Source organism: Osmia lignaria, chromosome 2, assembly GCF_051020975.1.
Source record: "Osmia lignaria lignaria isolate PbOS001 chromosome 2, iyOsmLign1, whole genome shotgun sequence".
Lineage (NCBI taxonomy): Eukaryota > Metazoa > Arthropoda > Insecta > Hymenoptera > Megachilidae > Osmia > Osmia lignaria.
Window position 1 is genome coordinate 12,328,825 of NC_135033.1, and position 14,802 is coordinate 12,343,626.

At 36.7% G+C, this 14,802-nt stretch overlaps 1 long non-coding RNA gene across 2 annotated transcripts in view; it reads right to left on the minus strand.

Annotated features, from left to right (window-relative positions):
* Window positions 1–14,802, minus strand: part of LOC117606971 (uncharacterized) — a 107,954-nt gene that overhangs the window by 26,084 nt on the left and 67,068 nt on the right. The gene's annotated exons all lie outside the window — the stretch shown is intronic.

The window sequence follows — 14,802 nt, forward strand, 5'->3', positions numbered from 1 at the left end:
TGAACTCCCTTTCCTTTGACTTCCTAGAGTTAATCGTTGCAAGCCAATACCCTTTTTTATTCTGATATGCTATCAATAAATTATTATATATTTTTACTATTCGTTTTATTAATTAAGCGCATCGCCGTTGCCCAGTGTCTTAATCACTAGCCGCCTTTCAATTCTCCTCGCACACGCCTATTCGTTCCCATTTGTTACCATAATGGTTATTATGAGCATAATCTCCGCCAGTCAGACGCGATATCGTCGTAGAGACAGTTTCCAGCATGTGTCGGTGGATAATGGTCTGTGACTTCTCGAACTCCTTATAATGCAAATTGCGTGAATTCTCGTGTGTGCACCTCGCCTATATCCTACTTAAACCTCCCACCGTTTATTTCCTACCTCCCTATAGATTCCGATATCTATCGATCTACCAGCTCAACGTCTCTTTCTATGTCATATTCCCCTTCCCTCTTCGCTTGCCACCGGCACGTACGATCGGCTTCGTGAAAAATAAAGAAACTCCGCGATCGGGGTAATGAAAGAATGAAAAAAAAAAAAAAGGGGGAAAAAGAAAAAGCACGTCATGCAATGGTCGATCTCGTATCTGTCAGCAGATAACATCGAATTCCTAACGGCGGGCTCACCCACTCTCTTACGGCAGTCCAGCCAACCTACGAACTACAAATAAACACCGCCGTTAACTATTATCCATAAATCAATTTAATCGTGCGTACGGAGAACCGATAACCATCGACCGGGTAATGTAATCGTCCCAATAGTACACGCTGCTGCGGGTGTACGGATGAATCCATACTAGAGCAGGAGCTCGATAATTCCCTGTTAGGAATGCTCGTATGCAGTAGTCACACTTGCGAGTGCATTCTACTTTCTTGCCTAGGAGAGAAAGTCAATTGTCTAGTCAATGAAAAATTGGAGAATTTGAGAATTTGGAAATCTGAGAAATTGAGAACTTGAATATTTGGAAATCTGAAAATTTGTCAAATTGAAAATATAAATCAATTGTATAGCAATGCATTGAAACCGTGATTCAAGGTAAAATATGACGTATTGCATAGACGCGTGGTAATTCATTTCGTTCAAAAGCGCGTCAAGAAGTTATTAACAATCGGCTAATCAATCGTGATTTACGATTGCATAAAACGTGTGTTCACCATTCAATCGGACGACAAAGGAAAATTCTTTTAACAATTAAGAATGAATCTGATATTCTTATGCTTACTTGTTCCCTGTCTCAATTCATAATGCTGCCGATAACAAGAGACATTTCATAAATAATAACTTACACTGAATTGTCGGATCGAAAAAAAATGTACGGTTTTACGTTGACCTTATCGTCGATCATGTTTTTCTCGAGGTTCTGGTTAATCGAGCTTCAAAAGGCCTATTACGTATGTAATGTTATGCGATTTATTTTCCACCGACTGAAATAGTTGATATTGTGCGTAAAATAATAGTTTATAAAATAGTAAAATAAATTACAATTTTTTGTGGAGACAATATTTTTGAATCCTTCTAATTATTTTTATTTCATTCTAAGATTATTTAATTATTTTTTAATTTGTGCCAAAAATAATTAGAATGATTGAATCGAATAAATTGCAACGTTTTCATTAAATAATTAGCTAAATTACTGGTGCTTGCAAAAAGTCCAAGAAAATAGATTGCATTACGAAAGGATTATCACTTCCTGAACGCACAAATTCCTCTTGCACTGTCGCTTTCCGGCGCATGCCGTTTAAATTTCGTCGGCCATCGACGCATCTCATTTCTCCGGTGCAATTAATTTCCCCGGGACGGTTTCGCTTAACGAGCCGCAAAAAACGACTTCATTAAGGTTAAAGGATTGATCGTGAACGAGATTCTTGTAAGAGGAACGTCCCGGGAGCTTTGCTTCCGGTTTTGTATCTGTCAAATTGGCCGGCAGTAGTTCCCGCTTCTTTTTACCACGGCATTGTCGCAATTCTCGCGAAAACAGAAAACGGAAACGATGAGAAATTTTTAACGGTGAAACAGGTCGCGTCTACTTAATTGCAGATATAAAAAAATAAAAATAAAATTCAATGATAAAGTCTCAATTCGAGATAGCACCTTATTAACCTAATAGCTAATTAGGAGATATTGGTTCGTGTCAGGAATTGAATGAAATTATAAAAACTGAATGGAGTATAATTGGTTGTTTCGTATATAGAATCGAAAGTGTGGATTTCTTTCGAATGCTCTGACCCAGAACTTGCACGCAAGGTTAACGAATGAAACCCAATTTCTTTGGACGCGTCAGCCAAACGAATTCCATGGATTTTACTCCTGACTCTCATTTAATGGTCGACGTGATCCTCATTAACTGATCATTATTATCCACTTTAGTTACAATTTCAGTTTACTTTACTGCAGCAGCGTAACGAGTCACTTTTTCTCCGTTTTAACGTCATAACAATCTTTCATTCAATTACAATCAAATAAGTAAAATCGTATAACAATTAATTTCATTTGATTCATTAGTGTTTTAATTTTTCTTTTTGATCTTCGTCCTGTTATTATTATAACCATTAAATTTATGAATTGATTTTTAAAAATACCTAATGTTTATTTTTTTTCACTACTTTACAAAGGTTCTGTGTTAACTTTGCAGCAGGATTTTTAAAAAAATTTTCATTTTTCAGATTATTATCACGAACCTGTTACTGCAATCTCGTCAAGTATCGCGAGGGACAAAAAATAATCGTACAAAACGGTTCAAAAATATTCAACACAGTTATCTGCTACTCTCTGATCTTCATTTAGACCCCGTTTATCATCGTTCACCGACAGCAGCAAATAAAAGAAGAAGAAGCCAAGAAATCTTCGATCTACGCGTCACCAGTTACAACGTAATAATTTGGTAAACACAGGGAGCGTGCAAAACGGTGCTAATTACGTTCGTGTTAGTAGTACAACCAAAAAGAGGCAATGAATTTCCTACGTATACTATTCAGCTGAATTTTTATTTACTTGCAAACTATCCGATTCACGTTCGTTTGATAATTGAAGTGTAAAATAGGTTTGTTTGAAAACTTACAATTATTCATCGCACGTGAGAGGTAAATCTACTATTTTAAGATACAGATTTTTAAGAATACATCTGTAATTAAGTAGGAGTCAAATTCTGGATCTGGATCTTCGAAAATCTCTTTAATTCTAACCCATCAGAAATCATGAAAATAAATAAAAGAAAAGAGAGACAGACGCATATTAATTAAATCCCTAATCATGGTAATCATAACGAAGCAATCAAGGTGAAGATTTTCACGCGCTACGGCCGATCTAAGAAGATAACCACGAGTCGCGATTCGAGTTCCTCTCTTAATCCACGATCAGTATGATTTTCATGCGAGTTCGTGAACCGGGTATACTACTTTGTTGTAATTATTCGTTGTAAAAACAGAATACAAGATGAAGGCGGCGATAAAAGAGAAAAAGGAAGTGGGAGAGAGATTTTTCTAGTCGGAACATCAACGTACACCATCGTGCTGGGACTTTCTTATTCCTGTCATCCATTAGCTTTGCTACGTCTATTAAAGTAACGCGAGTCGACTGTTTCTTGACTCTTCTTCGTCGGCTACGTGCATTAATGAGTAGGTGCATCGAGCACGGCCTAATCAGCCAGAGATCAACCCGCGACTGGCTGTCGTATCAAAATGAAGGCCGTTTTAGCCATTTTTCCTTTTATTACCGCCGACAGGTTACTCACTTCCCTCTGCATAATATAAGATAAAGAGTGAACCAAGTGTGATCACCTTTTATTTCATATATTATACAAACGACTAATAATAATTGTGACTAATTATTAAAGTATTTAAAATTGAATTCTCGGATTTAACGAAGAAATGAAGACTTCAAATAAATTTCAATGAAATTACACAAATTTAATAATTTTAATAGCTATTACTGTAATAAAAGATTGTCATTGTTTTAATTTACATAAATTTCTCAAAATTTGTATTTAACATATTCCTTATAAAAAGATGTTAATAATTTCTCAAACTTCCTGTTCAATTTCATTTCGAGGACGACAGGCTCGTCGCATACCTGATGATGATCACATCGAATGATCGTTTCCTGAAACGTCTTGATTCATGTCAGTATGTTAACATTTCATAATTAACATAGACATCTGATTATGTTTGACGCCAGGTCTAAGGGTAATTCAACAAAATTTCATCCCATTCCGGCAGGAGTATGAACGAAATATTCTGCATTCTACAGGTTTGCAACACGTCGCCGCTTACTTATTTGCGTCATAAATAATATGAATAAATGAAGTGTTTATAATTCTAGCTCTGAGCAAAATTTCTTGCGTACGACAGATTTCTCGTTACTTGACATTTTAAACGTCACGCAAGAACAAAGGGCAACATTTTTGTTAGTGTTGTTTATTTTTTGTGGAAGTTACAATGAGTGCTTTCTGATTGCTCTCATCAACCCTTATAATTTCTTAGAATCCATGATCATTAACCTCCGAGCAGTTAATGAGAACAATAATCTCAGATCTCGCTCGATTGGACGAAATGGAGCACAAAATGATGATGATACGTCATTATGTGCTTACGTTTCGAATTGTAGTACGGAAATGGTATTCTAAAATATACACGTTTCGAGTGACTGAAATTTACCCAAAAATGTGGACGGCCTCCTCGTTATTCAAAAATTCTAACATCCAAAAATTCCAAAAGTAAAAAATTTCCAAATTTCAAAGCTTCAGCGTTATAAATTCACAATTACAGCAGATTGCAAGGATCGTAAATCACGGTTAATAAACATCTTATTAAAGAAACGATCGGCTCGAGTTATTGATCAATTATCAGTTCATTAAAAGCCAATCGCCGACCATGAAAATCATTCGAAAGGTTAGAAATCATTGTGACGGTAGGATCCGGTTGTTTTACAAATAAATTATCGCGAGACTGAACGGTTTAAAATCGACAAAGAACCATTAAAAGCGAGGGCGAACGATAAAATACGACACGGTAGGTCGTTTTCGACAGAACGCGATAAACTAGCTTGTAACTAGATAAGAGTACTATGGATTGATTATCAACGACCGTTTTAATTAACAAGCATCCAAATGTTACATACAGGGTGTTTTATTTGAATTCTTATCTCCTAAACTATTCATTATTTAAAGTAAAATTTGTTAATATTGCAAATTTCCAACTTTGGCTATTCTATAATTTCACTGATAATGAAATGTACAATTTCCAACACAATGCAACGAAGGGTTAATTCCTAATACCATGGAAGATAGATTTTTATGAAAATTCAAGCGTCATCCACATATGGTTGACATAGTAGGGAACGTGTTAAAGTGTGAAATTTATTTCAATCTAGTAATAGAAACGGCACACGTGGATTTATTAAGAGGGAGAAGGTCGAGCAAAAGTCTCCATCTTCCATGTATCGCGTTTTCCAATAATTTTTCACCTCCCTTTTACAGGCAAAACCATCGACAGGCACGCTCGACCAATGCATTCGTCTATTTGCATCTCGAGAATAAATTACAACGCGTGTAAAAATGATAAGGGTTATCGACGCTCACTTGTCGATGTCTGTGAGAAAATCCACCTTAAACGTCTGTCTCGTGCCTTTTCTTTTTCCCTCGGTCTCGCGAAAGGAGAGAAGGGAACGAGTAATAGGTAGTTGCAAGTCGCTGCTATAGCAATCTATAGATTCAGATACAATGCTTTACAGGTATGCTGGCCTATAGAAATGATGGCTAATTTCCAATTCTCCAAATTTCCAAATTGTCAAATCCGTAAACTCGAATACCTGATATTTCTATATTCCCAAATTACCAAAATTCTGCATTTCCAAACTTGTAAATTTGAAAATTACATATTTCTATATTTTTAATAAAAGTACATGCATTATACTTTTAATTAAAAGTAAATATATTTAATTAAAAAATTAGATAAGAAATTGATGCCGACAAAAGCAGGCCACCATACGTGCAGCATACTATAGTCCTGTTTATCGGAAGGATACGGATTCCAGTATCTTCAGAAAGATAATATAAACGAATAACCCAGTGGGGCCACCGACCTGACATTAAAGCAGCCCGATATGCTCTCGCCATTATGTACGTTAAAAATTACAAACTCGCGCAAACTTGGCCTTCGACAAACTCGTTTTGTTAAGGACACACGGCAAGGTACACGTTGCCGATAAAATAAGACACTCATTTTTGAGATTCTCGATCCTTCATTTCTATTTTATATACAAGGTGAACCGTTAATGGTTCCTGCTTTAACTATCTATGAACTGGTCAGAATATTCTTTATACAAGGTGTATACTGCATACTGCAAATATGAATAGTATATAAAATGATAATATTTCAAAAACGTTTCCAAGATCAAATGTTATAGTGTTTGAAGATTGGAAGTAACAGAAGAGATTGAGAACATCGAGGTGGGATTTCGATCAGCAGATGTGTGACTTTGTTGCCGAATTTCGCGGCGTTCGATGGATTAAACCGTAAAATTCGATCCGCCACTTGGCGACTTACATGTAACTGGAGAGCCTGCAATTACTGCCTGGGAGGATCACTTTCGGACCGCTGGCTTTTTCGGTCACCAATTGCGAATTTTCGACTGCAATTACAGCCGTTTCACGCGTGTGGTTTAGCCCCGCTGCAGGCTGTACTTTCGCACAAGACTTGCACATCATTTAAATAAAATATCATTTCATATCCATTAAGAATGTAGAATAAGAAAAATTTGACAATTTTGATAAAATTAGTCTGTTAGTATGGCTGTTGAAACTTTGATTTTGTTTTTATATTGAAAAATGGTCAAATCCATACAGAAGTATATAAATATAACCAGAAAGTGAAATATTTGAATGTTCTACAAAAATTTAAGTGTCTTTTGAAATTGATTGATATACGAGTAAGTACTTTCTACACCGATTGTGCGTGCATAAATATTAAACGCGTCTTATACTTTTGTCACGTTATAAGATACTGCTATAATAATTTCTGTAAGCAACTTTCTCCTTTTCCTCTCTTGTTCTCTTATTTCCAAAAATATTTTCCTCATTAAACCCAAGTATCCAGCTTCTCGTCCTTTCTGGTCACGAAACGCAACCGCAAAACACAAAGCATTAAAACAGCGTACATCACCAATCATACTGCCAACCCTGCAGAGTTTCCAATTTCGTGGATATCCATTCGCCATTAATCGTCTCGTATATCGTGGAATCAGATCGATCGACTTGGAAATTTGGCAGGATCGTTTAAAATCGTCTGAGACGATTTGATGACTTAAAAGTTTTACAAAATAGCACTCGTGGCACATCAAATTAATCGATAGGACGTGATAGTAATCGCGACGAAACAATCCTTCCTCGACTAAAACACGTAACTTGTCTAACAGCGTCTTCAACGGGTCTGAGAAAAGGCTGCTGGCGCAATCGCCAAGTGTATTTCAATGATCAATGATTGTACATCGACATAGTGTCAGCTCTCACCAATGGAGGCATGTGTAAAAAAGTTAATCGATGGTTACATAGTAATTGCACCGAAGACACTCTTGTCTATGGTTAGAATGCATTGCTATGGGCACTGTCGCACCTTTCGAGTCTTTTGTAACATTTTATAATTCGACGGGTTCGGTTTTATAATCGGTGTTCAGATCTTTTTATCGTCAACCTATTATAAAGTCGATGAAAAAAGAAGAAATTGAGGATATAAGTTGGTATTAATAGTATAATTTCTGGATGAAAGACGACGAATAACTATCTATGGAAATTATTTAATTTAAAAATTAATAATTAGTCAATGGAAAAAAAATATTTCAGCAGAATAATGGAATTGAAAAAATGTAAGTCAGAACAGTTGTATGTTAATGTAGAACGTGCGATTAAAATTGATTAGAAACTAAGCATGCATTTTAATTGTACCTAACTATGCAGTTGCATTTATTCCGACCTCACGCAATTTAAGACAGTGAGTTTGTTCAACCTACATTGAAAATTATAATATGGAAAGCTGTATTTTAATATGAAAATGTCATTAAAATTCTAATAAAGTATTTAATTTCAATATTATGATCACCTAATAAAAATTAATTTTTTAAATACATATTTTAATTCACCATAAAATACTTTTCTTTTTAAATATGATTTTCTACTATTGAATTATTAACCGGTAATAAGTATAACTGTCTTTTCTATTCGTTAATTGCGTTAATTAAAATGCACCATTAAATCATTTCGCAATGTAATCGCGAAGGTGGCTACGAAGGTTCGCAACGAAAATTGTCGAGCATGTATGCAGCCAATATCTCGCGGAGCAGCAATTAAGAGGCTTTTATCGAAAGCCAATAATCGTTCAACCTCTGACCTTTTGGTAATTTAGCGACTCAGCGTGTAATATAATTTACACGACAGCCTACTAAATACGCGAGTGCCGCTTATTATGGCTAGTACCCGCTAGAAGTCGACATTCCGTACAATTATTGCGACAGTGCTTGTTCTTGGAACCCGTAACGTGCGCGTAATAAGGATAACGTTCCATACGAAACTTTGTTGTACGTGAAAATTGTATATTCTAATGTACGAGATTATAAAAGTGTCCGGCCGCGTGCCTCGAATAAGGTTCTATGATCCTCAGATAGCCAGGGTGAGCTTGACCCACCTCCCAAAAATGTATATTGATCTCCTTTCAATTAAAAAATTTACAATTTCAAAATCACAGTAGGTATTGTAAAATTAAAAAATTCTGAAATTTCTAAAGGAACTGGACCAACCCCGAAAAAATCCTCGCCTCATCAGTGACATCCTCGTAATTCATTCTCCACCTACCAGTGTCCTGATTTCAATTCCAACTTTGAAAAGCATAGGAACGTTACCCGACAGACCCACAAACAACATAGCAAAGAGGAAAAGCAAGCATCTCCTAAATAATGCTAATTGATTCGAATAACCCTAATAAGCATACGATGCTGCGGGCCCTTAAGAATAAACGAAACTAATAACCTCCGTTCAATTCGATCATCTCGAGCCATTCAATGAGTTAAACTTGACTGAGCGTGTAATAAACGTTTAACGATCGTCTCGTTAGTAAATGAGTAGGCAGAACGAAAAATTGTAAAAGAAAAGGAAGAAAGTGGTAGATGGTATTGAGAAAGAATCAACTGACAAATGATCCTGGAGACAGCTGCATGATGGAATCGTTCGCACAATTGAATTAATTATCACAGACAGGGCGAGAAACGATCGGACCAGATTTCACCGGTCGTGTCCTATTAAGATAGTAAATCACAGCCGATGCTGGTGTACACGAAACTCGCATTAGCGCTCATAACCGGCCATAAATCTGGGGATCCATCAATGGTTCGCGGAAGGTGCAGCTTGATGGGTAACCGCCGTCGAAATTGTATTTATAATGCATATCACGGTCAAACGGAATACGCGGAAGAGATATCGAACCGGTACAGGGTACATATTTCCGAATGAGCTGGGTCGATTTGATACACCTGAATAAGGTAGGGGTACGCAATTTCGCCATATTAATATTATCATTGACGAAATTAGGTAGAGGGTACAGTGAGTTTGCCCTCTACCAAAAAGTGGACTGCACCCCCATCATTCTAAATTTCTAAGGTACTAAAAATCTAAAATTCCAGATTTTGGAAATTCTAAAATTCTAAGGTACCCTGGCTCAAATACCCCAAAACTCGTAATTGCTCCAATAGAAGGCACACAATGGAAATTAAAAAGAAAAATTTCTCATTCCAAATAAAATTATTTTCATTAGAAGAGTTTCTAATGCTTTAGTTAATGAAATCCTACAAAAATTCAAGCATCGCCCGTATATGGATACCTCGGAACAATTTAGATTTCCATCGCAGATAACCAAAGTAATGGTGGTCGATAGGAAAACGGCAAGCAAACGCGAGAGGAATAAAAAAAAAAAAGCAAAAAAGTAAAAAGGGGAACGAACGGTGGGCAACGCATGATTAACTTTTCGCGCCGCTTCCACGGCTATTCTCGATCTGAACGACGTAAACGCAATTATCCACCTACTTGTTCGAGGTGGCAACAGGCTTCGAGGAGCGCATAAATATCCGGCCGGTTGAAAAATCAAACCGACGAGATGCATGTCGGGCCCAGCAATGCAGAATGCAAGGGAAATGGGGCTCGAGCCTGGCTAGAACCAATAGCGTGGCGAGAGAGACCTGCGTATTTTATGCACGCCCCACGATCGCAGAAGGACAAGCCGAAAGGGTACGGTATCCGTGACTGCGTTATTAACGATATTCCACGGTGCTGGTAGTCGATAAACTATTATGCTAATCGCTGACAAACACCAGAGACTGTTTTAGAGCAACGTTGGTGAAACGCGATTCGCCTGTCGATGAAGTTGAAGCAAAAGAAAGATAGAGAACTTAGAAAGCATTAGTGGCTGGTTAATTTATGAATTTTTACACTTTAATCCTTATTTTCTTGGTCATTAATTTGTTCCTTTTTTATTTATTTTTTTCTTTTTCATTTTTAATACATAGGGTGGGCCATTTGCCCTATGAAATAGTATAATTTTGTACTGATGACTTTTTCTGTAAAACCATAAATACCTAATGAAGATAATTAGAATTATAAATCTTATTTTACGTAGGGTTCATTTTATAATTTTGTGTATTAACGAATGTTTTTTGCAATTAAGTACAAAGCAGAAGTCCTTCCTTTCCTTCGAAGAATCAAGTGAATTCCATACACCTCGTCAATAGTGTATTACAAGAGTCTTCGGTCCATTCATTATAATCGTCGACAGGGTAACAAAATTTTTGCAATTACAACGCGTAAACAAGCGGTCCGTACAAACCGCTTTACTTTATCTACCGTCGCTTGTCGTACATTATAAATAGCCATGAGGCAGTACTGGAACAAGCACTTCACTCCACGTGTCAAACATCTAATCGAAATAAAAGCTGATTGCTTTAAGTAATTCCTCTTTTCTACAGCTGTGTACCATCGATACGCGAATTGTAACCGATTACAATTTACATGGCAGGTTAGTGTTTATTGTTAACCCTTGACCCGTTGTAAACGAGGCGTCTTTGACCCGTAACTACTTTGTCAATTTTATGCGTAAGCGACAAGTTATGAGCCTCGTAAAGCGCTTTGTTGTTGAAGCAAAACGTCTATTGTGTGTCCAAGTAGTATAGAAATCCATTTATCTAAACGGATTAGGAAGATAAGACTGCTTTGATTTATTAATTAACAAATGTACAAATTTTTCATCTTCCAAATTTTCAAATTTGTTCAATTAGAAATTTAGAAGTATAGAAATATTGAATGATTAAATTTTCAAATTTTCCACCTTCAAAATTTATAAATATAAAATTTTCAAAATTAGAAATTTAGAAATGGTAAAAATCTGTGAACTCTTATTACGAACAGTTCGTTACCGCAGATACAGAAAGGAAATGACTTTCTTTCGACCAGAAAATCATCCGCTTAACAGGTTAAACGCCATTTTCTCTATATAAAGAAATAGATCTTCGGCTTCCGCCTTCCACGCAACGTTTCCGTCTTTCGAAGATTACCCAGTTCGAACAAGAACAAGCATAGAGAATCAGGTGTAAAAGAGAAAGACAGAGAAGGAAAGAGAACGATCCTGTTACAGGAGCTTCCCACGACCGACATTTTCATCGAACTCGAGGAAGCCATCGCGGCCAATGAATATTCAAGGTTTCCCGATAGATCTACTTTGGAAACCGATTACGTACCCAGCCACGCGTTACGTTTCTATTTTTCTTTCTCCTTTTGATGCTCGTTAACGCGAAACAAGGCGCGCTATTAATCACCTGTTCCCTCGGTGCGTGCCGCAACGTTCGCCGCGAAAAATCAACCGAGAGAATTGAAACGTACACCTCTGACACACTTTCTAGGCGCATTGTGCGGCTATACGGTCGTGTAGGGAAGACAAAATAAATAAAAAAATTTAAAAAAAAAAGACTGGAATAAATCAGGAATTTTAGAAATTGAATGAATCTTCACGGATCGAATGCTAATTATTCAGGATTAGAATAGTTTTATTTCAACCTTTCAATTTGCTACCTTGTAATTAGGGACCAAGGTGAACGCGTTCTGCCCCCCAAAAAAGTGAGTTGTCCCCCTCGTTATTTTCAAATTCTAAGATTCTAAAATTTTTAGATTTTCAGTTTCTAATATTTCAAATTTCGGATGTCAGTCATCGATGACCCCTGGTGGCATTTAACCCGTTAACATATTGACGATCAATTAAAATCGCGATTAATAATGGGAGAAATTTTTCTAACGTTCGTTTTCCTTCAGTTGATAATACAAGAATGGAAAATTGTTTATCTGCGAACGAGAAACCGGTATCAGAGTCAAAATAGAACAAGTGGTTCAGCGACATTACGTAAAGGCATTAACGTTAATTCGATAAGGATCGTCGGGAAGCGGAACGAGACCGGTTACACGAGACACCCGGTATAAAAGCAAGGTGGACGGCCTTCGTGATTAGGTGTATTTTACAGTTGTCCCCTGTACACGTGAAACGAGTCAAACACTTTGCTTCAAACGATATTATTAAGATTGGCCGAATTTTTTGTGTGCAAAATGAAATTTATGTCGTATCTTCATTAAAATATTTAATAAGGAATGGAACTGTTAAATGATTCCAAAGTCACGTGTTTTTGAAATTAAAATTCTAAATAATAAACAGCAAAATCACTCGAGCAAATTCGTGATTCATAACGAACTGATGATTCATAAGTCCGTCTAAATGAATCAATAAAGAGAGTTGTACGAACATTGGAAAAAAGGCTGAATAGCACAAGAGTCAGCTAGGTTTCGAATGGAAAGGAATTGTAACCAGTCGATATTCTATTTCGTTCGGGACTCGAAACAATGGAGAAAATTCACACGGATTCCAACGATACCGTGTGTTCACCCTTGCGAAACCAAATTAACTGGGTCAAAGGCGATCCATTAAAAATCTATACACGCCTAAATGTGTCATTACCCTTTACATTAAAAAAAAGTGAAATATAGCAAGAGAGATCCAGGTACAAAATGTGAAATTCTCCAGAGTTTCATTCGCAAATTTGCAAATAATGAGGATCCTTATCGGAGATTTTAAAGATTACAGCGATAATAATTTACGTAACGATAAATACCAGGTGATTAGAGGTTGAATCCAAGTACGGATAAAAGTAAAGTACCGGAAAGATTAGTACGAGTATCCAATTGCAAATAAAGTCACTTTGTTCTGAAATGAATTCCAGATGAACAATCATGCAGACAATTTCAATATAATCTGAATGTTCGTCTTTACGGAAGAATATCAACTATTTAAAACGCGAAGCTACGAAAGTGCATGCATCGATGCGTATAATTGAACGATTAATGAAAAAATCGTTTTCGACATTTTACCTTTCACCAAGTCATTCAAAGATGTAAAGAATGTGTAATGTGTGTGAATGTGAATAATAATAAAAAGAATTATTTAAAAAGGATGCATTTTCTGACAAAGATGATCGTAGCGGAAGAGTTAATGAAAAAGCTGTGATAACGCTGACAAACGCATCATGTATTCAATATTATGTTAATAAATGTCACTATCATGTCACTACACGTTCGTGTAACTCTCTTAATTTATTCGCCTTTCTTTTGTTCTGACACGAGAGCGACATTTCCTGTCGATGCAGTATCAAGCGGATTACGTCATTGAATGCCTCACGATGCTGTTCGCGTGCATCATTACTAATGATAAACAATTATCAAACTCGATGGGAATTCACCTGCGACGAGATGAAACTCAGCAACAGGTGTATTAGAGCTGTTTCGTTAAGAAAGGAGAAATATTAATCCGGAGATGACTTGCTCGGATTCAAATTTGCTTCTCTATTCTTCATAAAAAATATTAAATAAAATATTTTTATATCATTTTGGTATCAAATCCCAAGTATCAATTATTTAAAAAAATGATATGACAGATGCAGACATACTATCTGAAGCACTCTGGTCAGTAGTGATAAATACCAGAAATGCCTTAATTCCTTTTATTTAAACAGGTTTGACATACGTGAACGTCTACAAATTCAGGTATATCCCGTTTTTTTTTTATTCAGGGTCACGTTTCTCTGCTCTTGGACATCGTCGACGCGTGGCCAAGCTCATCGAGACACATGGTAGATTGTATTTTTACCTTGGTCACCCTGTAACGACCAGTTACCATTGGAATTTTCTTATCGAATACCGATAACGCGACGTGGCTGTATCTTTTGAAGTCGCCATGATTTTATTCAGGGCCAATTAAGTTGCCAGCTTCTACGAAGGCTGCGAGTTTTTGCGCGGAGAAGCCTAATTGCCAGCCGAGCTGTTTCGCGAGTTCGATTGCCACAGACGAAGGATATTTATGGGGACTCCGTTTTGTCGAGCTCTAATTACTCCGATGGTGTGCGAAACGATGTGCGCGATTGCGTGATTTGGTCGCCTGATGTGTTAGATGGATCGACACAGCTACGATTAGGATTCCTGATAACGTGATTTATGTATATGATCGTCACTTCCCTTGATCATTCTTGCAGGTTTGTCAGGCTTTATCGAGCTGGTTAGTTAAAATGATAAGTTTTGAGGGATGGAACTTGAAACTTTGTGCCTCTATATTTCTAAATTCGAAAGCTGAAAAATAACTGCCCCAAACTGATTTCAAAATTTATTATTCTAACTTTAGACCTGAACAATCATAAAGACGAAAAACCACGAGTGACCGAAAGTTTCTTCACGCTAGG